The 26807-nt window shown below is 36.7% G+C and overlaps 1 protein-coding gene across 2 annotated transcripts in view; it reads right to left on the bottom strand.

Moving 5' to 3' along the window:
• The window catches only part of RIMS1 (regulating synaptic membrane exocytosis 1), a 476384-nt gene that overhangs the window by 191463 nt on the left and 258114 nt on the right, over positions 1–26807 (bottom strand). The window lies entirely within an intron of this gene.

The following is a 26807-nucleotide window of genomic DNA, read 5'->3' as shown; positions in this document are numbered from 1 at the left end:
TGGCATGTAAGTGCTAAGGTGGCTAACCAAAAGGCTGGCAGTTCAAATCCACCAGGTGCTCCTTGGAAACTCTATGGGGCAGTTCTACTCTGTCCTACAGGGTTGCTATGAGTTGGAATTGACTTGACAGCAGTGGGTTTGGGTTTTGGGTTTTTTATTATGCAGGTAAGTATTACTTTATTGGATTTTAACACAGAATGTTATAAAACAGTAACGGTAATACGATCATCTTGCATTTACATGCATTTAATATATCCTAATGCCATCTTCAAAAGGAATCTGAGAGGTAATCAAGATGGATAACATTAATCTGAGAGGTAATCAAGATGGATAACATTAACAAGAGAATCAAGCATTTACAGAAACATACATGCAGTATATACCAAAATTGATTTGTCCTGGAAATGAAATTCCTAGCTGGCCGATCTACAGCTTCCAGTTTACCAAATTTTATTTTCAAATTAAACTTTAGTACTAACACAACAGCCAGAAATTATAGGTAAAACCTATTACAATCAGATAGCCACGCTTTTCATGTTGAAATATTTACCACATATAATACCCTAGAAATTAGCTTTTTCCCACTTTCCAGCCCTAATTATTGCTATGCAAAATATATCTTATCTTCCAGTCTCAAAATTTCTTATAAGCACACACTGAAATAATAATCAATACTATATTGACTTTCTAAATTCCATAATACCACCAGCATATTAAGGCAAGTAGCACTGAAACACTGTTCAGTAAATGTACATACTAATTCCCAATTCTCCCCAAGTACTTTCAAATGTTGAAAAAATCTCTACCCGTGTGTATTTGAATAATCTATGTAAGGTCCTCTGCTGCTCATGATCTTATCTTGTATGAAAAATAAGGTTTACTTCCACACAGACATGTATACCAAGTAATTTTAAATAGTAAGGATGTTTGGATTATTAACTCTTGATGGGATACACAACCAGCATCTAATTCCTATAGGGCTACAGACTGAAGACTGCCCAAGTGGAAGTGACTTACTGCTATTGTTTTGACTAACTTCATCAGCTTTGTGAATCATGCTGTATTGAATTAATGTATTGGCATTTAATACTCTATTTAGCAAGATATACTATCAGTACATGAACATGTGTAAACCCCAGACCCTCTTAGTAAAATACAATATTTGCAAAAGGTTTGACATAAATGCAGTTTCAGGTTCAAGGCCCCCCTTCTGACACATTTTCATGGACTGAACCACAACCACATGGATCTCTGGTTTGGGATTCCCCTTTAGGTATTAAAAGTAGAGCTCTATATTGGATTTTATTGTCACTGTTTACAAGCTTCATTCATCCCTGCATGCATGCGTTCATAATTTCATGTAAAAAAAATTGTGAACATTGAAACTATGCTAAACACTGGAATAAAGAGAAGAAAGAGAAAGTCCTTGATTTACGTGCTATTATTGTTCCTATATTACAGATATGGAAATGAAGGCTTAGATGACATATCCAAGTGACATTTATCTAGTCAGTGGCAGAGCCAGAACTTGAATCCAACAATAACAATCAAAGCTAACATTTCATGAGCTTTGATAATGTTACTCTATGTTTCATATAGATTAAGTTATTTAATGCTCATAATAACCCTAACATGTAAGCATTGTAACTCTATTTTGTAGATAAGAAAGTAAGACATAGAGGAGAGAAGAAATTTGCCCAAAGTAGCACAACTAGTAAATGGCATAGGTGGAAATAAACCTAAATCTGGTTCCAGTGGCATTCTTTGGCATTGAGCCTCCCTTATTATGTAAATAATACAAGAAACGCCATGGGGCATTTCTACTCTGTCCTGTAGGGTCGCTGTCAGTTAGAACTGACATGACGGCAATGGTTTTGATTTTTTTGGTTTACCCACGTTCTAACAGAGGAACAGTATTTTTAGCATATTTTATGATGCCTCAGTTAGACCACACCTGCTTAAATTTGGGAACTGACTTTTACCCAGTACTTAATATAGGGCTGTGTTATAGTGGTTTGAGATTGAGGCAAACGAATCTGCACCAAGTAAAATGCATAGGATTCTATAGACTGAGATCCCTCACGAGACTCTAGTACAGCTCTGCCACGCTTTGACCTCAGAACACCAGCTTAAGGGGATGTTAGTGGATTGTTTAGAATGAAAGAGTTCCTGATCAAATGTATTTAGGACACTCTGCATATTATATTATTTTCTAGAAGAGTTACAAAACATATTAGCATTAAAATCCTGCAATTAAGTAATTTGTAGCCAGAGTTAGCACTGGCCAAATGCATATGAGCACAGATACTTATTTTTGGCAGCGCATTATTAAAACTACTATTGTTTTCCAGAAATACTAGTTGGAAAAATGCTGCATTATTAATACTATTTTTTCTGATTCGTTAAAATATCCAAAGGAACAAGATGGAGAGGAAAATATTGGATTCCATTTTAAAGATTCAGAGTTGATGTTCAGAATCATATTGTTCCTTTGGTTAGTTCCTATAATAACAGGCACAGGTCCATGTCCTGTTCCATAACTGGGATATCTGTGATTCTGCTGCCACAAAGTACCAGCTCAGTCATCTCCTTCCTGACCACATGGACACAGCTTCTTTATTAAGGTCTTCCATTTATTCAATTCTACATAATCACACTGAGGCAACTGTCCTGAAGGAGTCTAAGCCACAAGAAAACAAACAAGAAACAAAAAATCAAGTCTAAACATCGTATTTCAGGAAATTCTAATTGTATATATCTAGAAACAGAATAAATCATTATTTAAAATGCAATTAGGGAACTTTGTGGGGTAACAATAGCATTAAGGCAAGGTTAGTTCTGAAGACATGACAGTAAATAAAATATTAGATTTAGAAAATTAATATAGTTCAATTTTTTTCCAGGATTGAGAGCTTTTTTCATATTTGTAATTTCCTAAATCATAAGGCTCCAATTTATCTCATGTCAAGATTTACAGTTTTCCCACAGGTGCTATGACCACTGGCAGCAACTCTGGTTATAAAATATCTAACAGGAAAGCTGAAAAGGTGGGGGAAAAAAAAAAACCCTCAAAGAATTTGATACTATCTTCTTGACCCTGAATCACTCTGAAATTCAAATAAACTTACAGGTATGGGAATTATTGTTTTCAAGTTGTACTAATGATAAACCAAAAAAAAAAAAAAAAAACCCCACTGCTGTTGAATCGATTCCGACTCATAGCAACTCTATAGGACAGAGTACAACCACTCCATAGGCATTCCAAAGCTGTAAATCTTTATGGAAGCAGCTGTCACATGTTCTCCCAAGGAGCAGCTGGTGGATTCAAACCACAGACCTTTTGGTTAGCAGCCGAGCACTTTTAACCACTGTGCCACCAGGGCTGGTTGTACTAATGATACCATTTACATACAAATGAACATGAGCACCCTATGAATGATGCTGTTCTTTGTTACACAGTGTGGTGGCGGATAAGCATTCCCGAAAGGGTTCCTTTAAGGAGAATCAGTCAGTACAAGTTGCCCTGATCTGTGTTGTCTTCTCACCTACAGAGTCCTAGGTCTCCCAAACCCTAATCCAACCATATGGGGAAACAGGTGATACCGAGTACGGAATAAATGGGGGTCAGAATAGCAATTATGTTAAAATGTCAGAGAGTGATCGAATATGGGCCAGGGGTAGGCAGAAAACTTTTCAGAGAGGATCTTTTAAGAGATTAAAGACAAAGATGACTGAGCTATGAAAGGGAAATTCAAGAGAGGGGAAAAAAATTAGTATGGTAGATAGTGATACACTTTGTAAACCTGATTCATCCATCTTGTAACACTTCTCCAATTTATACCCTCTGACTGATTCTACAAATTTTCTATAGAAGGCTTCGCAAAATAGGGCAATTTGAAATTGAGTGTTTTTTATGGTGATGAGATATTCAAAGGATAATGTGAAATCGATCATTTTAGCCTAAACCCTGGCACAAATGCTTTAGCCATTACTGTAGTTCTCTGCAAAAGACAGAAAACATGTCAAAAAAAAAAAGAAATGCAAGAGTTTGGCTCTCTGGGTGCCATCTATTAGTGCTTACCTGCCCTTTGCAACTTAGGTCAGTGATTCCAGGGGAATAGGATGGCTTTTGATCTTGAAACTAGATAGGAATGTATTACAGAATAAAGTATCACTGATCAAGGACCAAATTTAATGTTAATTTCTTGGCATGAAATTATACTACTTGGCAACATAAATCCAGTCTACAAAATCAACCTGAGAAACAAAATGAAATTTCACTTTCTTCCGAGAGACTGTTTTTTCACCCAGGGGTCAGACAGCGACAAGGTTACTCATTTTTCTGAGATGTGTGAAGTTTCTGCTCATCCCCCTTTCATTATGAGGGAAGCACTCTGAGAGCCCTGGATTTACGCACAGGTATCAGTTCCAATTCCTTGCCTCTTGCAAGGCCAAAACTGCTTCTCAAGGCCCTGTGTGGTTTAAAAACCCAAGCCCCTAGCCATTACAAGTCTTGATTCAGCTAGAGGTATTGCTGAAGTATCACCTCACTTACTTTAAGGATCTGGCTTTCCCATTTCATCTAGTGCTTGGCGATTTCCCTTTGATGCTAACTTAGCTATGACTTAAAAAAAAAAAAATGTTATCTTTTATCCATCATTTGCAGGTCTTTGCAGTAGAAATCATTTGCTTTCTTATCTTCAATTTCTTTACCTTAGGCTTCCATGTTACTGTAATTGGAAGTAGTTCCAAACGGTGTTCTGGTTAGCTTTTACCCTTTGATATGTTGGCAGTTTTAAATCTGGTTTGTAAGTTCAAAAACTAAAAGAGGTTTTTTGTTGTCTTTATAGGACTGCAATTCAAGTAATGTTACATGTTGAGTAATGGTGCCTTTTTTTAGCATCCTGTGGCACAAGTACCTAGCTTCCTACAGTCATGAAAATGAGTTATTTCTCCACTAACAAAAAATAATAATAATAATTAAAACAGGCTAAGTAGAAAAGTTAGACAAAATACAACAAGACTTCAAACAAAATAGACAAGAGGCAAAATACAATAAGACTTCAAACAAAAAGTTATTAAAGAAAGCACACAGTCAATAGAGGTGGAAGGTTATTACATGATATACAAGCTAAGTAATTAAATAAAGAAGCTTATGGTATTTCAACTCTTTTTCTATTTATTTTTATCCTTTTTTTTTTTTTTTGGTACTTCTTGTGTTACAAGTACTCTTAAAATCTTTCAGGAATGAAATAATTCAGAACCAGCACTTCCCAGAATAGAAGAATCTCTAAAGTTCTAACTCAATTTAATTTACAACTAAATCACAAAAAAAGGCTAGCATTTTCTTTGGTTTATATTATGTCACAAGGACCAAAGTCCTTCTGGTTTGTTTAATCCTCAAATAATTTTTCAAAAATTCTTCTTAAAAAATGATGCCTGAGCTTCAAGATATAAACACATATAAAATCCTCCCTCTTCTACTTTAAACACATCAATAAAATATTTATTTAAAAACAGTCATACTACAAAGCATGAATAATATAAATGTAGAGCTGGAATCTAGAGAAAACACAGTGGTGAGAGTGCTGAAACTACTCAGCCTACCAAAAGCAAGACCAGATACAGGCAGAGGCACCTGGAACTACAATGCCCTGTCCTGCTAGAAGAGATGAACTTAGTCCCTGCCTGAAGCTCCAACAGTTACTTCAGGCTGAAAGAACTCCAGTAGACATTCCAAGCATCTCTCTGTTTGTCATATAGTGGGGGCTTGCGTGTTGCTGTGATACCGGAAGCTATGCCACCGGTTTTCAAATACCAGAGGGATTACCCATGGTGGACAAGTTTCAGTTGAGCTTCCAGAATAAGACAGACTAGGAAGAAAGAACTGGCAGTCTACTTCTGAAAAAAACTAGCCAGTGAAAATCTTATGAACAGCAGCAGAACACTGTCTGATGAAGTGCAGGAAGATGAGTCCCTCACATTGGAAGGCACTCAAAAGACAACTGGGGAAGAACTGCCTCCTCAAAGTAGAGTAGACCTTAATGATGTGGATGGAGTCAAGCTTTCAGGACCTTCATTTGTTCATGTGGCGTGACTCAAATGGGGATAAACAGCTGCAAACATCCATTAATAATTGCAACATAGAAGGTACAAAGTATGAATCCAGGAAAATTGGAAATTGTCCAAAATGAAATGGAATGCATAAAAATAGATATCCTAGGCATTAATAAGCAGAAATAGACTGGTATGGGCCATTTTGAATCAGACAATCATATGGTATACTACACCAGGAATGACAAATTGAAGAGGGATGGCACTGCATTCATTTTCAAAAAGAGTATTTCAAGACCTATCCTGAAGTACAATGTTGTCTGTGATAGGATAATATCCACACGGCTGCAAGGAAGAACAGTTAATACAACTATTATTCAAATTTGCTCACCAACCACTAAGGCCAAAGATGAAGAAAATGAAGATTTTTATCAACTTCTGCAGTCTGAAATTGATCAAACATGCAATCAGGATGTATGATAATTACTGGTGATTGAAATGGAAAAGTTGGAAACAAAGAAGAAGGACTGGTAGTTGGAAAATATGGCCTTGGTGATAGAAATGATGCTGGAGATCACATGATAGAATTTTGCAAGACCAACGACTTCTTCGTTGCAAAGACTTTCTTTCAACAGCATAAACGGAGACCATACATGTGGACCTTGCCAGATAGGACACAGAGCATTCAAATAGACTACATCTGTGCAAAGGGACAATGGAAAAGCTCAATATCGTCAGTCAGAACAAGGCCAGGGCTGAGTGTGGAACAGACCACCAATTGTTCATATGCAAGTTCAAGCTGAAGCTGAAGAAAATTAAAAAAGTCCATGAAAGCCAAAGTCCAGCTGTGAGTATATTCCACCTGAATTTAGAGAGCTCTGAAGAATAGCTTTGATGCACTGAGCACTAATGACCGAAAACCAGATGAGTTGTGGAATGACATCAAGGATATTATATATGAAGAAAGCAAAAGGTCATTAAAAAGAAAGAAAAGACCAAAATAGATGTCAGTGGAGGCTCTGAACCATGCTCTTGAATGTCAAGTAGCTAAAGCAAATGAAAGAAATGAAGTAAAAGAGCTGAACAGAAGATTTCAAACAGCAGCTTGAGAAGAAAAAGTAAAGTATTATAATGACATGTGTAAAGGCCTAGAGATAGAAACCTAAAAAGCAAGAACGTGCTCAGCATTTGTCAAGCTGAAAGAAATGAAGAAAAAATTCAAGGCTTGAGTTGCAATAGCGAAGGATTCTATGGGCAAAATATTGAACAATGCACAAAGCATCAAAAGAAGATGGAAGGAATACACAGAGTCACTGTAGCAAAAAGAACTGGTCGATGTTCAATCATTTCAGGAGGCAGCATATGATCTAGAACCAATGGTACAGAAGGAAGAAGTCCAAGCTGCACTGAAGACACTGGTGAAGAACAAGGCCCCAGGAACTGACAGAATACCAACAGATGTTTCAACAAAGGGATCCAGTACTGGAAGTGCTCACTCATCTATGCCAAAGAAATTTGGAATTCAGCTACCTGGCCAATCTACTGGAAGAGATCCATATTTGTGCCCATTCGAAAGAAAGGTGATCCAACCGAATGTGGAAATTATCGAAATATCATTAATATTACACTCAAGTAAAATTTGCTAAAGATCATTCGAAAGCATCTGTAGCAGTACATGGAGAGGGAACTGCCAGAAATTCAAACCGGATTCAGAAGAGGGCACGGAACAAAGGACATCATTGGTGATGTCAGATGGATCATGTCTGAAAGCAGAGAAAACCAGAAAGATATTTACTTGCGTTTTATTGACTATGCAAAGGCATTCGACTGTGTGGATCGTAACAAATTACAGATCACATTGTGAAGAATGGGAACTCCAGAACGCTAACTGTGCTCATGAGGAACCTGTACATGGATCAAGAGGCAGTTGTTCAAACAAAAGAAGGGGGTACTGCATGATTTAAAGTCAGGAAAGGTGTGTGTCAGGGTTATATCCTTTCACCATACCTATTCAATTTGTAAGCTGAGCAAATAATCCGAGAAGCTGGACTATATGAAGAAGAACGGGGCATCAGGACTGGTGGAAGCATTAACAAACTGCGCTATACAGATGACACAGCCTTCCTTGCTGAAAGTGAAGAGGACTTGAAGCACTTACTGATGAAGACCAAAGACCACAGCCTTCAGTATGGATTACACCTCAACATAAAGAAAACAAAAGTCTTCACAACTGGACCAATAAGCAACATCATGATAAATGGAGAAAAAGATTGATGTCAAAGATTTCATTTTACTTGGAGCCACAATCAACGCCTATGGAAACAGCATTCAAGAAATCAAACAACACATTGCAGTGTGCAAGTCTACTGTAAAAGACCTCTTTAAAGTGTTGAAAAGCAAAGACATCACCTTGAAGACCAAGGTGTACCTGACCCAAGCCATGCTGTTTTCAACTGTCTCATATGCATGCAAAAGCTGGACAGTGAATAAGAAAGACAGAAGAAGAACTGACATATTTGAATTATGGTGTTGGCGAAGAACATTGAATATACCATGGACAGTCAAAAGAATGAACAAATCTGTCTTGGAAGAAGTACAGCCAGAATGCTCCTTAAAGGCAAGGATGGTAAGACTTCATTTCACATCATTTGTACATGTGATCAGGAGGGACCAGCCCCCGGAGAAGAACATCATGCTTGGTAAAGTAGAAGGTCAGTGAAAAAAAGGAAGACCCTCAATGAGATGGACTGACACAGTGGCTGCAACAATGGGATCAAGCATAACAATGATTATGAGTAAGGCACAGGACTGGGTGGTGTTTTGTTCTGTTCTACATAGGATTGCTACAAGTCGGAACTGAGTCGACAGCACCTAACAACAACAACTTCTCACAACTGTCCCTTGAAATGTGCTGCACCCCTGTGACTTAAAGACAAAGCACAGGCAACTATGGGTTAAAAGCAAAAATATCTTTGCTATATAGCCAACTAGACTATCACTCAAGAAATGTTAGTAAACCAGTAGCATTTAACTAGACTCATGCTGATAGAATGAACAGATAAGCCCTAGAAAGAAGAAAAATAGGTATGCCCTAGAAAACATTTAAGAAGTAATGATGAACAATAAAATCAGTAAAATTTATTGCTAAATTTAAGTATTAAGTATAAAAATAATATTAACATCTATTTTATAGGAATATTTGAAAACAAGCTGGACTTAAAATTAGTGATAATGATAACATAGAGCATAGAATGAAGACAGTTAACATTAAAGGAAAGTTAAAAAGTGCTAGAAAGAATGATTTCAGATTTTGCTAAAAAATTATAAAATTAAGGATTGCATTGAAAAGTTAAGGTTTGCTATAAAGGATAAAAATGGAATTTGTAACTTCTTGATCTCCAGAAGAAATGAAAAGGTACAGAAAACAACTTGATCACTCTGAGATATGAAAGGAGAAAAAAGGAAAACAAAGAAATGCATGGTGAATAGAAAACCCAAACTAAGCTAATACAAAGGAATACGCTCCCGACAAGAGTTTAAAAACACAAAGAAGACAAAAGAAAAAATGAATGATGCATGTCATCTTACCACTTGGCTAGAAGCACATTCAACAATTTGATGTACATCTTTTCAGCTCCCTCTCCATGCACGTATTTAAAAATTTTTTTCAAAAACATACCTATAATACATATGCAATTAGCAACATCCTTTCAACTACTGCAAACATATTTTATGTCGTTAAAAAAAATACATAAAACAGAATATTTATTGTTGCTGTCAGTTGCTGTCGAGTCAATTCCAACTGATGGCGACCCCATGTGTATGGAGTAGAACCGCTCCATCGGGTTTTCAGAAGCAGACTGCCAAGCCTGGCTTCTGAGTCTTCTGTGGGTGGGTTGCCAGCCTTTCTTTTCAGCTACTAGTGGAGCTCTTAACCATTTGTACCACATAGGGACTCCTATTCCTTTAATAAATGCTTTCAACCCGTGTCCTATAGTCAGAAATTATGTTAGCTTCCAATTTGTTCATATTATAAATACTGTTATAATAAGAAATAGTTACCTACATTCATCATAAGTGTTTATTCTGCCAAAATACTCTTTGAGAGGCAATCATGTTTTAACAGCTAAATACAAATAGGTCCATTGGAGGTAAGGTTTCTAGCTATTAAATAAATTAGACAGTTTCCTCGTTAATTGGGCTATAAAAAGGTTATTACTTGGTTTCAATTCCAACTATCTGGTTTGATTGAGTTTGAGTAATTCCAATTACTATTCCAACATGTAATTTACCCTCATGGTTTTCCAAAGGTCCTTAATCTCTAACCTAACTCATGGTTTCCCAAAAAAATAGCTCTCTCCAGCCCCTTAAGCTTAATTTAAAGTTTGTATCCTTTTAGGGGAATTATGCCAATTAAATTTTCAACTTCTTTCTGATCACTCAGCTACCAGTCATTTTTCCCCTAAGCTATTTTGTTTTTCACTGTTGTTGTTGATGTTAATTTCTTTCTTTCTCAAATCTAATGGCAATTTCCTACTGTAATTCATGCTAAAATTTCTTCTGTGGATAATTGAATTTTTTTCTCTTTCAAGGAAATATACATTAAGTTAATTTCTTATGGTTCCCTCTACATATTTCAGAGAACTAACTAATGCCCAAATTACGAATATAATTAAAGAAAAAATTCTGAGAACAGGGAAGTAGGCTGTAACCACTCAGGAAACAAAGTACATAATTTCCTGTCATCCAATGAAGAGACACCTATTGACTAAAGTACTTTTTTCCAAATGTCTGACCATTAAATCAATAAACTAAGGGGATGTACCAGGAATTTGAAGACAAGGAAAACTACCCTTTTCCAAACTCAATTATTTTCAACAACGTTTTGGATTCATCTTTTCTCTCTACTCAAGTATATAATCTATTACTCTCTTATTTTTGTTATCAGTTGCACAAATTTATTAAAAATAAAGAGACAGAAACATTCAACAATGTGCAACTTAACTCAAAAAATATATTATGTATATAACTGTAAACTATTACTTTATTAAGCATAAAACAGGATGTAAATGCAGAAAACATAATTTCTCCATTTCAGTTTACCATCAACTTCTGTCAGGAAAAGATACAAAATGCAAACATTAAACATAAAATGGATAGTTCAACAACAATAAAAAAAAAGAGAAGAAAAAACAAAAAACAAACCCAGTGCCGTCAATAGAAGAGGAAGTGAAATTTGGTCTCAGTTTTAAATCATGGCTAGAGATTTTGGGCATTTAAAAGGGAAGAGTACTAAGTGTCAAATAATGGAGATGGGAAAAATGTACATTATGTGCAAAGAATAAGAAATAAATACTAATCAGTCAGGAAGAGCAGAGTGTTTAAGAAGGTGAGCCCTTGAAGATAAATTGAAGCTACACTGTGAGGGTTGTACAGCTTGGCTGAGGAGTTTGAATTTCATTCCGGATGAAATGATGATCCAATCTTTAAGAGTTTTACCGTCAAGAAGACTGGAATGACAAAGTGTTAGGACAGTCACAATCACTCACTATTTACTCACATTATGTGAGTAATGTAATTACTATGTACTTTCAGAAATACGTAATTTCAGATAATAAATCTTAAAGAACTACCTACTTTAAGATTTATTATCTCAGTGTAGGAGTAATTTTCAATTTCTGTTCCATACATTTGCAAGTTCACTCTTCTATTCCTCAATCATCCCTCATTTGTGGGCTCCCAAGCACTACAGTGCCATCTTGGACAGAATTCATACCTACTGGTCAGTCAGGGTCCTAGTGGGGCAGTGGTTTAGGGCTCGGCTGCAAAGCAAAAGATTGGCAGTTTGAGTCTACCAGTCATTCCTCAGAAACCCTACAGAGCAGTTCTGCTCTGCCCTATAGAGTTATGTAGGTTGGAATTGACTTGATACTTGGGTAGGAGCTCTAAAATATACATACACATAACTTTTTATTCCATCCTAAAAATATAAGTTGACTCATTAAGATTCTTTTTTCCAGTCAAATATGCTCCCAAATAAATAAGAGACTTTTTTTTTTTTTTAATGGGAATCTCACATTAAGTTATAAAATAACAACTCTGTTATTTATGATGTATGAAATGTCAGGTCTGGTCTTTGGGAAAGTTCTTGAAGACTATTAAGCCCTGTAGTTCATAACCTTGGCTGCACACCGGAATTACCTGAAGAGAGCTTAAAAAAAACACTAACAATCCCAGGCCACACCCCAGGACAATTAAATCAGAATCTCTGGGCTTGGGGTCTGAGAATTGTTTTATTTTTTAAACCACCCCAAGTGATTATAGGGTACAATGAACTAGTCCTAAAGTTCTCAATTTAGTTACACATTAGAATAAATTAGGGCATTGCTACACACTGACTAAATTAGAATCCCTTTTGCTGTTGCCCTGACAATTTTTAATAGCTCCTCAGGGGATTCTAAAGTACACCCAAGAATGAAGATCACTGATCTAATCCAATCATCTCATCCTGTGATCTAAGCAAGGTGTTACACAGTTTGACAAAGTGGAATCTAAACAGAATCTCAGGTTAGAGAGATTTAAAACATCCTCTGGTCACATGACTTGTGATGCTTTATGTACCTCTAAAATTGTGCCTTGCCAAGTATTCTTCTAGATCTAGATTATGTTTGAATAGCTCTTATGTTGTTGTTGCTAGGTGCCGTCGAGTCAGTTCCCACTCATAGCAACCCTATGCACAACAGAACAAAACACTGCCCGGTCCTGCGCCATCCTTACAATCTTTGTTATGCTTGAGTTCATTGTTGCAGCCACTGTGTCAATCCACCTCATTGAGCGTCTTCCTCTTTTCCACTGACCCTGTACTCTGCCAAGCATGATGTCCTTCTCCAGGGACTCATCCCTCCTGACGACATGTCCAAAGTATGTAAGACACAGCCTCGCCATCCTTGCCTCTAAGGAGCATTCTGGCCGCACTTCTTCCAAGACAGATTTGTTCGTTCTTTTGGCAGTCCACGGTATATCCAACATTCTTCACCAACACCACAATTCAAAGGCGTCAACTCTTCTTCAGTCTTCCTTATTCATTGTCCAGCTTTCACATGCATATGATGTGATTGAAAATACCATGGCTTGGGTCAGGCGCACCTTAGTCTTCAGGGTGACATCTTTGCTCTCCAACACTTTCAAGAGGTTCTCTGCACCAGATTTGCCCAATGCAATGCGTCTTTTGATTTCTTGACTGCTGCTTCCATGGCTGTTGATTGTGGATCCAAGTAAAATGAAATCCTTGACAACTTCAATCTTTTCTCCGATTATCATGATGTTGCTCATTGGTCCAGTTGTGAGGATTTGTTTATGTTGAGGTGTAATCCATACTGAAGGCTGTGGTCTTTGATCTTCATTAGTAAGTGCTTCAAGTCCTCTTCACTTTCAGCAAGCAAGGGTGTGTCATCTGCATAATGCACGTTGTTAATGAGTCTTCCTCCAATCCTCATGCCCCATTCTTCTTCATATAGTCCAGCTTCTCGTATTATTTGTTCAGCATACAGATTAAATAGGTATGGTGAAAGAATACAACCCTGACGCATATCTTTCCTGACTTTAAACCAATCAGTATCCTGTTGTTCTTACAGACAGGTTAATAACTTACTTCTGAGAAAGCCTGGTCTACCCTTGAACAGTTCTGTTTAAAAGTTCTGTACATCCAAAGCCCATTCCCTTTGATAATAAATTTATACTTCAAAGATTTATAGAGCAAACTGCATCCTCCTTTAACATAATTTCAGTTTGAAAGATATCAGTAAACAAGAAACCATTTACTTTAACAGCCTCATTTATTACATGAGAAAGCCAAAGCTCAAGAGTAACAGACTACCACAAGGTAACCCAGTTCTTGAGAGAACTAGGATTATAATCTGTTCTACTGACCTATAATCCCTGGTCTCTCTCCCTTCCACAGAGCCATAAAATTATATATATATACACACACACACATATATGGAAACCCTGGTGGCGTAGTGGTTAAGTGCTACGGCTGCTAACCAAACGGCTGGCAGTTCAAATCTCCCAAGCGCTCCTTGGAAACTCTATAGGGCAGTTCTATTCTGTCCTGTAGGGTCGCTATGAGTCGGAATCGACTTGACGGCACTGGGTTTGGTTTTGATTTTATACATATATACATAATGATGTATAGGGCCATATGGACTTTATCTCATTTAATCTTTACAACTACGTACTCCTCTTGGTTTGTATAATTATTATTTCCAGTTTCTAAAATGATGGAATTCGAGGCTTAGACAGCTTAAGCACCATGTCCAGTGTGTTTATTCTCTAGGTGTGCCTAAAATTATTTGTGATTTCACAGTCTTGGATATCAATCCTCTTCTTGATGATCCGTTTTTTATCAGATGAGCAACAATGGAGACAAATGCCAAACATCAGTATTTATCATGTTTGTATACAAACATTTAGAGGTCTTGATCTCTTTCCTCCTATGAATATTACTGTCTCATCTCAGACACACCAGCCTCAGAGGAATTTACTTGAATTAAATTTAGACTTTCCTTTGGATGGAACAGATACTTTAAAAAAAGACCCAACTATGGAAGTTCAGTTTAGTAGGTAGGACAAGACATTCAAAGAAGATAGCCACAGGCAATAGGTATTAATCCAGAGTAGCAGTAAGAATCAGAGATATTTCATAATGCATAATGAAGAAGGATGTTGAAGGTAATATCTGGATTTCCAATGAGGCAGCTGGCATCAGTGAAGTCAGTATCTAGGGATTCAGCTTCTAATCCCTGGATGGGAATGGGTGAAGGCAAGGTAAAGCTTTAATTCTAAAGGGACTTAGGCAACAGAATTGGAATCAGTCAGAAGGATCCAGGGATATAGATCTAATAATGAGAAGTAGACACAAATTGAGGAGCCCTGGTGGCTCAGTGGTTAAAGCGCTTGGCTGCTAAGTGAAAGGTTGGCCATTTGAACCCACCAGGTGCTCCATGGCGGAAAGATGTGGCAGTATGCTTCCGTCAAGATTTACAGCTTTGGAAACTCTATGGGGCACTTTTACTCTGTCCTGTATGGTAGCTAGTTATGAGTCAAAACTGACTCAACGGCAGTAAGTTGTGCAAAAATCTGGGACCTAGTCTCAGGAATTGGTTAAAAGTCAGATTGTTAAAATTATGCCCAGACTGTAGACAGGCCAAGTAGCAGGACTGATTAATGGCTAGTTCTCAGAGGGTTTGGCTGGAGCTGGGGCACAATGATTTCTTAGCTGCAGAGACAAAGGGGCTTCAGGGTCAGGAAACAGGCAGATGTTAGTGCTGGTAGTGTCTCATTCTCTGTTCGATAGAGTGTGAAAATGGGAAATTTTTATGTTTCTAAAGTCTTTCCCAGGCCTGAGATTCTGTGATTCTGTTAAACTGAACCAAAAGTAAGGACAACTTTTTCATTCATTGGATAAAATGGGGCAAAAACACTGCAGTATGATTCTGCATTTTAAAAGGATACGAAAGAACAACTTACTAAGATAAAATCTGTGGTACTGAAATCTTCAGTAACAATTCTTTTTCTAAATGGACTCTGCAGCATAAATGTCCCCTCTTAAAATGACCTAATCTTACATATCTTGTTAAAAATTTCTATATTAAAATTATAAACACAAATTACATGTAAAATTCAGATGATTATTTTTGAAAATATAGCCCAGATTTTAATTTAGTTTCTCCTGATTCAAGAATAGGAAGCTCTTTCAGATGTAACTAAAAAACAAAGACTTCTTGCTATGGACTACTTTGGAAGAAATATTATTGGGTATTTATAATCATGTTAGATTTACAGACTTAATCTCTCTCCTTTTTATAGAACTTCTTTTTAGTCATAACTGCTGTTTTAGAATCAAGGAGTTTTTTTAATCTCATATGTATATAGAGATAGACAGATATAGATATATAACTTGAAACAAACCCAAACTCAATCCCATTGAGTCTATTTCAACTCATAGTGACCCTATAGGACAGAGTGGAACTGCACCATAGAGCTTCCAAGGAACGGCTGGTAGATTCGAACTGCTCATCTTTCAGTTAGCAGCCAAGCTCTTAACCACTTCGCCACCAGGGCTCCCTATAGATGTATATAGACATATATATGACAATTTATAACTCTGAAAACCCAGCCTCTCACCATGATAACAGACAAATTTTTCTTAGCACATGCTTTTGGAAGTTAGGAATTAACATGGTAGCTCAGACCCCACACATATGAATGTGTCTTCTCAATCGCCTCTTAATAATTAAATTGCACGGCTGATTACAAGAGCCAATGTCCATCCCATATAACCAGTGTAAGAACAAATTAGTTCTCAGACTCTCTCTAAGGTATTTAAACTCAAGCATCTAACACCCTACATCCTGCCTTTCTTTCATTAGTGGGGAAGGAGAATTAAATTTATCTGTCTCTCAACAAAATAGGAAAGTAGTCTCTCTTCTCTTTTATGCCTGTTTTCATCCCCATTGTTTGCAACAGCAAAGAAAATCAGGCAAGATAAAGCTGTTCGGCATTGATGCTGAAATGTCAGCCTATTGAACTGCTGGTCCTATAGCAATCTCCTCTACTTAGATTAAGAGAGTAAATTAAAGAGGAGATTAGAGAAAGCATTTAGTTGAAGGTTAAGTAGTAGAGGTAGAGGTCTGTAAACGTGTGTTCTTGTGCCTGTGTGAAAGAGTTTGAGGGAGAAGAAAATGAAAGGGAAAAGGACAATAGAAACAAGGTGGGCTCTTCTAAGAGAGCTACTAAGGACAGAGGCTATGTTCTAATCGATGTATTCCCAAAGCCTAGTAAGTTCCTGTCATGTAGTAGGAACTCAATGAAAGATTAATGAGTAAAAGGTAAAAGGGAAACTGATTTTATTTCAGTTCTATGTGGACGCATCACTCTTTTGAGGTTCTGATATTTAAAATACCAAGTAGGAGAGGCACCAGAAGGCACCAAAACTGGCTGTTTGCAACTTAATTAAAACCAAACCCACCGCCATTCAGTTGATTCCAACTCATAGTGACTCTATAGGACAGAGTAGAACTGCCCCATAGTGTTTCCAATGAGCAGGTAGTGGATTCAAGCTGCCGATCTTTTGGTTACCAGCCAAACGCTGAACCACTGTACCACTAGGGCCCCAACTTCATAAAAGGGATTTTAAATAGCAATTTCTTTGTATTTTCCTATTTTAATTAATACACGCAAATGATAAAAACTGAAGTGCTTACGATGAATAGCTACAATAATTCATTTCTCCTCATATCCCTTCTGCCCAATACTACCAATTCTACTTTCCAACCTTATTCTTATTTATTTTCTTAGTTTTTCTAATAGAAAACCCTACAGTTTTTAAATCATTTGCTTCTATATTTTGAATAATTTATCTGGGATATTATCTATAGGTATACAGTTTCAAGATACTATCTTATCTATGGGTTAAAATTGATTAATAATCATTATTTTATATTTACTTAACCTTCATCAAAAGAGGAAACTTTAGTTCATTTTATTTACATCCTTTTACTTTAAAATGCCAATAAATTTATCTTTCCTGTGTGTGTCTATACTTAAATATACTTACTCTTCTCTTTCTTGTCCTATCAAGTTTGGACAGGACCTTTTAACTCTTGGCTATTTAGATGAGAAAATTAATATATTTAAACATCCTTCTACCTCGCCTCACTCCAACCTGTTCATCTTCCATGTTATGTCAATTTTACCTTTATTTTGACATAGAAATATATTTAATTTGTATTTAATTATGTAAATGTATTAAATATTTCAACGTGGAAAACTGAAAACCAGTAAGCAGCACTTAAAATATTATTACTATGTAAATACTCCAGAACCAAGCAGAAATCAATAATAATGTGTGAGAGTTTAAATTTCCTTTTTTACAGATCTACTGCCAGGGTTCCTGTTCACTCAGGCAAAAATAAACCTTGTTAAGTCAAACAGGCTGTATCAATTAACTAAAATCATGTTACCTTTTGGTTTGACCATTTTGTAGATAAAAATCAGGGCTTTCAACGGGTTGATTTCAGTTCAAACCCCTGCTGAGAATTTGCATTTCTAACAAGTTCCCTGCTGAGAATTTTCATTTCCACCTTAGACTGGGTTCTCTAGAGAAGCAAAACCAGTGAAGCATATATAAATATATACAGATATGGACAGATAAATACAGAGACAGAGAGAGAGATTTATCTGAAGGAAATGGCTCATACGGTTATAGAGGCAGGCAAGTCCCAAGTCCATAAGCCAGGTGTCAGGCTGGAGGCTTCTTCCGATTCAACAAGATGCAGGGACTGACAGAGCCAAGATCGACAAGTAAGACAGCAGGCTGCTGGCTCACAGGTTGCAGAGGCCAACAAATTCCAAAATTGGCATGCAATACCGCAGGTCACTGGCTCACATGCCAAGAATTGAAGGTCAGATGACAAGCCAGATGCAAGAGCCAGAGTGAGCAAAAGCTAGCAAGCTTTGCCAGAACATCCATATATACTGGATACAAGCTACACCTCGGCAGAAACTCCCCATACAACTGATTGGCTGATCACATCAGATCCATCATGGAGGTGATTACATTATATAATAAAATAAAGCATAACTACATCATCACAGAACTGCCAGATTACATCATTACATAACTGCCAAACCACTGAGAATCATGGCCCAGCCAAACCGACACACAACCTTATCATTACCACCCCCAGATATACTGAATCTGAATCCATATTTTAACAAGATCCCCAGGTGATTCTTATGTATAACTTCCTGGGAACTTGACAGAAACGCACATTCATAGCAGGGAACTTGTTAAAAATACAAATCCTCAGCAGGGGTTGAAACTGGAAAGAACCGCTTTGAAGCCCTGCTAAAAATCGATGCAAGGTCAGTTCCCAAAATATGAAGATTCCTCATATCCCTGTTTTCCCACTTCTCCGTTATCTCTGACACCAGCTACCTACATGGTATTTTCTCTCTCTGATCCAAACCACTCAGAATCAGGTCAGACCTTACAAGGTACAAGGACTCCGTCCTTCAGATCAACTGCCTGCGCAGCCCTTCTCTGTCCCTTGGCCACCCAGACCTGGGTCCTCACACTTTAGAAGGACTCTGTCCTTCCAACCGACAAATAGGGACTGGCAAATAGGTAGGTGCCATCCACTGCTGGCTTTCACTGTCCCTGTGGGTTCGATACTTTGCTAGAACAACTCACGGAATTCACAGAAAGGGCTATATACATTGTAATAACTTTAATATAACCAAAAACGGATATAAATGAACAAACATGAGGTCTGCGAGAGTTCCCAGTGCTGGGCTTTCATGTCCTAATGGATGCACCACCCTCCCATACGTAAGGAAGTCTTTCAGTAACCAGAAAGCCCCCAAACTTCCATGTTCAAAGCCTTTTACTGGCTTTATTGCACACTAGTGACTAGGGCCTCACTGTATATTCATAGGAAACGCTGGTGGAGCAGTGGCTAAGTGCTACGGCTGCTATCCAAAAGGTCGGCAGTTTGAATCTACCAGGCACTTCTTGGAAACTCTATGGGGCAGTTGTACTCTGTCCCATATAATTGCTGTAAGTCAGAATTAACTTGATGGCAATTTTTTTTTTTTTTTTAGTGTATTCATAATTGATTGAATCACTGAATATGCATTATTGAAATGATGTCACCTCCATTCCAGAGATTAGCTGCCAGGTGTGGTCTTTTGGTCCCCAATCATTTGCACACATTCCCAGGTTTTGTCTGGAGGTTTTACATAATAAAGACACCTCCCAAAAAAATATACTCCTTGGAATTCCCCAGTAATGGAAGACAACTCCATTACTGGGGAATTCCAAGGAATATCTTTCAGGAATCAAAAATAAAAGCCAAATAGAGTTCTTTGTTTCAAAACCATGATTTTCTTTACTAGCTTTTTTCCCCTCAATTTTTAAATAAAAACCAAAAAACCAAACCCAGTGCCCTCAAGTTGATTCCGACTCATAGCGACCCTACAGGACAGAGCAAAACTGCCCCATAGAGTTTCCAAGGAGCGCCTGGCGGATTCAAACTGCCGACCCTTTGGTTAGCAGCCATAGCGCTTAACCACTACGCAACCAGGGTTTCCTCAATTTTTAAATGCTACTCTTTAATAATGTATTGAGGCCAATTGGCCACATTTATTAAAGAGTAACATTTAAGAATTGAGGGGAAAAAAAGCTATTGAAGAAAATCACTTAACCACTGCACCAAAAACAAAAACATATATATATTTTTTTGGCGCAGTGGTTAAGTGATACAGCTGCTAACCAAAAGGTCAGCAGTTTGAATCCACCAGCTGCTCCCTGAAAACCTTAAGGGGCTGTTTTCCCCATAAGGTTGCTATGGGTCAAAATTGACTTGACAGAAACAGATCAGGTTTTTTTGTTTTTATGCATATATTATATACATGCACACATACACATGCATATACCAAAAACCAAACCAAACCCACTGCCGTCGAGTCAATTCCGACTCAGTGACCTTACAGGACAGAGTAGAATTGCACCACAGGGTTTCCAAGGAGCGCCTGGCAGATTCAAACTGCCAACCTCTTCGTTAACAGCTATAGCACTTAACCATAAAAACACATAAAAAAATCTGCCCTTTTAACCATTTTTAAATGTACAATTCCATGACATTAGTTACATTCACTCCTGCGCAACCATCAACAACTATCTATTTCCAAAAGGTTTTCAAACACCCCAAAGAGAAATGCAGTACCTCTTAAGCAATAACTTGCTTCCCTCCCTCCTCCTACTGCTGGTAAACCACTAATAAACTTTGGTTTGTCCTAGATATTTCACCTAAGTGGGATCATACGATATTTGCCCTTTTGTGTTTGACTTATTTTACTGAGCATAGTGTTTTCAAGGTTCATTCATGTCACAGCATGCATGTACCATAACTTCATTTATCTATATGGTTGAATAATATTTTATGGACATACTAAAAAAAAAACAAAAACAAAAACCCATACATCTTGTTTATCCATTCATCTGTTGATGAACACTGGTGGTGTTTCTACCTTTTGGCTATTGTGAATAATGCTGCAACGAACACAGATGCACAAGTATCGTGTTTGCTTCCTTTCAAGATCCTGGGTATACACCTAGGAATGGAATTGCTGGGCATATGTTAATTCTGGAGCCCTAGTAGCACAGTGGTTAAGAGCTCCGGCTGGCAACCAAAGTCTGCAGTTCAAATGTACCAGCCTCTCCTTGGAAACCCGATGGGGCAGTTCTATTCTGTTCTATAGGGTCACTTTAAGTCAGAATCGGCTGAGCAGCAATAGGTTTGGTTTTTATTCACGGCAATTCTATGTTTAATTTTTGAGAACCTCCAATGTTTTCCACAGTCGCTGTACCATTTGACATTCCCACCGGCAAAGCACGAGGGTTCCAATTTCTGCACATCCTTGCAGACACTTGTTATTTTTCTATTTTTCTGATAACAGCCATCCTAGTCTGTGTGACATGATATCTTGTGGTTTTGATATGCATTTTCCTAATGACTAATAGGGTTGCTATAAGTTGGAATTGACTCGACAGCAACAGGTAATGCTGTTGAGCATCTTTTCATGTCTTATCAGACATTTGTATATTTTCTTTTGTGAAATGTCTATTCAAGTCCTTTGCTCATTTTTAAATTGGATTATTTCTCTTTTTGTTGTTGAGCTGTAGGAGTTCATTACATAATCTGGATATTAAACCATTATGGTTACCAAATATTTTCTCTCATTCTGTAGGTGTCTCTTCACCTTCTTGATAAAGTCCTTCGATGCGCAAAAGTTTTTAATTTTGATGAAGTCCAATTTACCTATTTTTTCTTTTGTTGCTCATGCTTTTGGTGTAATATTTAAGAATTCATTGTCAAGAAACAGTCCCAAAGCTTTACCCCTATGTTTTCTTCTAAAGGTTCTGGGGTTTCAGTTCTCATATTTAAATCATTGATATATTTTGAGTTAATTTTTATACACGGTGTGAGGTATGAATCTAACTTCGTTCTTTTGCATGTGGAGATTCAGCTGTGTCAGCAGCACTTATTGAGAGACAATTTTCTCTCCAGTGAATGGACTTGGAACCCTTGTTAAAGGTAAACTGACCATAGATGTACGGGTTTACTTCAGGACTTTCAACTCTATTCCACTGACCTATATGTCTACCCTTACACTGTTTTAATTACTGTAGCTTTATAGTCCATTTTGAAATTAGAAGTCTGAGTCCTCCTACTTTGTTATTCTTTTTTGAGATTGTTTAGGCTATTTGGGGTCTCTTCAATTCCATATGAACTTAAGGACTGGCTTTTTAATCTCTGCAAAAAAGGATACTGGAATTTTGATAAGGGTTGCATTGAATTGGGTGGTACTGACCTCTTAACAATATTAAGTTTTCCAATACATGAACATGATATATCCTTCCACTTATTTAGGTTTTCTTTAATTTCTTCCAGCAGTGTTTTATAGTTTTCAGTGTAGAAGTCTCTCACCTCCCCGGTTAAATTTATTCCAAGGTATCTAATTTTTTAGATGTTGTTGTAAATATAAATACAGGTAGTTCCTGACTTGTGATGGGGTTCCATTCCAAAGGCTCCATCCTAAGTGGGTTCTGACCTAAGTCAAATACTTTTTTTTTTTTTCAGTTTTCATTATTATTGCCTTTATCGTTATCATTATAAATCCTATCTTTGTCTTTGGGGATTATAAACACTACATATAAACTTATACGTACACATATAAAAAATATACAAATCATAAAAATTTACTGCAATGATGAAGAGCAGTTGGATGACGTTGGTATTTTGTCAGTTCCAGTAATAACTCCACTTGTGGAAGGTTCTTGATCGCCTGGATTATCCCTGGGAATGTGGATGGTATTTCTAGTCAGAAAATGAGTAAGAGTTGTCCGTACGGTCCTTTTTTTTTTTTTTTCTTTCCTTCATACATCTCATGGTAACACCTCACTGCTTCCCGAATCTGCCTATCAACTTTAGCAAAGTGATCAGCATTTGGGTCCATGTTTTCAATCAACTAAAGCCTCTGATTTAGTTTAGAAAACTAAAAGTCTATATGGCAGTACTTCAAACAGTAAATCATAAAACTGAACATCTGTTAGTGAACATTTGAAATTGCTCACATCAGTAAGTTATGTGCTGCAATAGTGTATAAAGTACATATTATTAAAAATTAGATGTACAAAAAAAAAAAAAAACCACACACACACACACAGATGGTTGTAAGTGCAATTCCTTGTAATCTGAATACATCACAAGTTGTGGACTCTCTGCATTTTCTTAATTTCCTGTTCAGAGTGTTCACTGCTGTTTTATAAAAACACTACTGGTTCTTGAGGGCTGATTTTGTACCCTGAGACCTTAACTGAACTTATTTATTAGCTCTAGTAGCTTTCACGTGAATTCTTTGGGATTTTCTATATATAAGACCATGTCATCTGTGAATAGAGATAGTTCTACTTCTTCTTTTCAAATTTGGGTATCTTTTATTTCTTTTTCTTACCTAAATGCTCTAGCTAGGACTTCCAGAACAATGTAGAATAGCAGCAGTGAAAGTGAGCATCCTTGTGTTGTTCCTGATCTTAGGAGAAAATCTTTAAATCTTTCCTCATTGAGTATGCTAGCTGTTGATTTTTCATAAATGCCTTTTATCATGTTGAGAAATTTCCCTTCTACTCCCAGTTGGTTGGGTGTTTTTTTTTATTATAAAAGGTGTTGGATTTTGTCAAATATCTTTTTGGCATCAATTGAGATGACCATGTGGTTCTTCTCCTTGTTCTATTAATGAGGTGTATTATATTAATTTCCTTATGTTGAACCATTCTTTACTTTCAGAAATAAATTCCACTTGGTTACGGTGAATTATCCTTTTATTGTGCTATTAGATTTGGTTTGGTAGTATTTTGTTCAGGATTTTTGCATTTATATTCCTGAAGAATACTGGTCTGTAGTTTTTTGTTCCTTGTAGTGTCTTTATCTGGCTTTGGTACCAGGGTAACGCTGGGCTCACAGAATGAGTAAGAAAGAGTTTCCTCCTTTTCTATTTTTTGGAAAGACTGATATTAATTCTTCTTTAAATGTTTCACGGAATTCTGTAGTGAAGCCATCTGGTCCAGTACTTTTCTTTGTTGGGGAAGTTTTTGATTACTCATTCAATCTCTTCATCTGTTATGGATCTGTTGAGATTTTTTATTTGTTCTCGAGTCAATTTAGGTACTTTGTAGGTTTATAGAAATTTGTATATTTCCTCTAAAAAAGAAAATAGGTTGTCTAATTTGTTGGCGCACAGTTTTTCATAATATTCTCCTATAATTCTTTTTGTATTTCTGTAGGTCAATAGTAATGTTTCCACTATCATTTCTGATTTGAATTACTTGCATCTTCTCTCTTCTTTTGTCAATCTAGTTAAAAGTTTATTGATGTTATTGATCTTTTCAGTGAATCCACTTCTGGTTTAGTTGATTCCCTCTACTATTTTTCTAGTCTCCATTTCATTTATCTCAACTCAGTGGAATTAAACTACAGGTAAAGGATTATATCGAATAAAAAATACATATATTTTTTTAATTTAATTAAAGGCTGTTTCACCTTTCAGATGCCATTTTGATTGCATTATATTTTTTGATCAAATAGTTGAAGATGTAGTAAAATGATATGAATATGTCTTGGAGAAATGTCCTTTTGTGGCACTTACTGAATTGCATTGCTATGTGTAATTACTGTTTACTGCTTATTTTTCCCAACAGTCTGTAAGCTTCAGGTGAGTATGGCACATATTTGTCTTTTTCCTTTTTTTTTTTTTGCTTCAGTACAACCATTTTATTGCTGTTAGCTGTCATTGAGTTGGCTCTGACTCATGGTAACCTTATGTAAAACAGAGCAAAAAGTTGCCCAGTCCTGTGCCATTTTCATGATCTTTGACATGCTTGGGTCCATTGCTATGGCAATTGTGTCAATCCATCTCATTTTTGCTGACACTCTACTTTACCAAACATGATGTCCTTTTCTTGGCTTGGTCTTTCCTGATGACATGTCCAAAGTAAGCAAGACAAAGTTTCATTATCCTCGTTTCTAAGGAGAATTCTGATTTTATTTCTGCTAAGACAGATTTGTTTGTTCTCTAGCAGTCCACGGTATATTCAGTATTCTTCACCAACACTTAGCACTTTATTACTTCAGTGAAAAAAATATATGTATTCATACAACAATATTAGTCATGAAACGCAGCCAAGATAGTTTATTCACTATCAGACTTTTTAAAAGCCCATAGACAATGGGCAACTTGTAAACACTGGTCATCAGAAGGTGAGCTGAATCAAAGTGACTGTTGTACATTCCAAAGACAACTATTTCAAGATGAGTACAGTAATAATAATGACAGAATGATCTTTCTTAATTGTTCCTACATACAGTATTAGATTATTGGGACATATGTACATATTTATATACAGAGAGAAAGAAAGAGTGGGAAATAAAGAGAGTAAGAGCAAGCAGTTTGGAGATAAAAGAGAAGGAAGCAAAGTGACTTTTTACAGAATTTATAATGCTCAGTATACAATTTACCAATTACAAAACAAAAAATATAAAAATAGCCCTCCCCAAATACTTTTGGAAGAAACACACAAGAGCCCCCCCCCACACACACAACCCTCCCCCCACCCACACACACACTAGGATTACTACCACTATCAAATTTAGGCCTATGGCCAATTTACATTGAGTGAATAGCCACAAAATGAGGAGACTCTTCAAAAACAAACACATAATATTAAATAGAAATATTTTCTAGATCAGCATTTTCTAATAGAACTTGAAGTGATAATTCTTGAGCTCTTAAAGAACTTAGTTTCTAATTATACTTAATTTTAATTAAGTTAAATAGCTACCCGCAGCTAGTGGCTACCATATTGTGCAATGCAGGTTCAGACAGAAAAAAAGAAAACCTATCATGCAATTTGTTCAATCACTCCACAATTTTCCAAAACTAAAAATGTAATAGGTAAAAGAACTTCATGCCTCAAAGTTACTACCCAAAACACAATATATAATATGTTGCTGTTTTTAGTGTGGCTGAATTGACCTCGACTCATGGTGACCCCATGTGTTACAGGATAGAACTGCTCCATAGGGTTTTCTTGGCTATAATCTTCTTTTTTTTTAAATAAGTTTTACTGTGCTTTAAGTGAAAGTTTACAAATCAAGTCAGTCTCTCACATAAAAACTTATATACACCTTGCTACATACTCCCAATTACTCTCCCTCTAATGAGACAACTTGGCTATAATCTTAAAGGGTCGCTATGAGTTGGAATCAATTGGACAGCAAAGGGTTTGGGGTTTTTGTTTATTTGTTTGAATGCTGAAGGAAGCAGTTGTCAGGTCTTTCTTCCATAGGGCCCCTGGATTGGTTCGAACCACCAAACTTTAGGGTTAGCAGCCGATAGCAACCTGCTTTCGCCTTATGGGTCCTATCTACATATAACATATATGCATGGCATAATTTTTGTCAAGTAAATTCCTTCACAAATTGTGAGAAAGATTCCTTTAAAAAATACTACCTCTTTAACTGGAATATTTTACCACTAAAGTAAGAAAAGGAAAAAAGTACATTTCTCTTTATCAGGCACAGTTTTGGTTTTCTAGGGGGAAAAATTTTTTTTTTCCTTCAGACAAGTCC

Source organism: Elephas maximus, chromosome 1 (assembly GCF_024166365.1).
Source record: "Elephas maximus indicus isolate mEleMax1 chromosome 1, mEleMax1 primary haplotype, whole genome shotgun sequence".
In the NCBI taxonomy this organism is placed as follows: Eukaryota; Metazoa; Chordata; class Mammalia; order Proboscidea; family Elephantidae; genus Elephas; species Elephas maximus.
The sequence above is the reverse complement of the archived record's forward strand: the minus strand, read 5'-3'. Positions and strand labels throughout refer to the sequence as shown.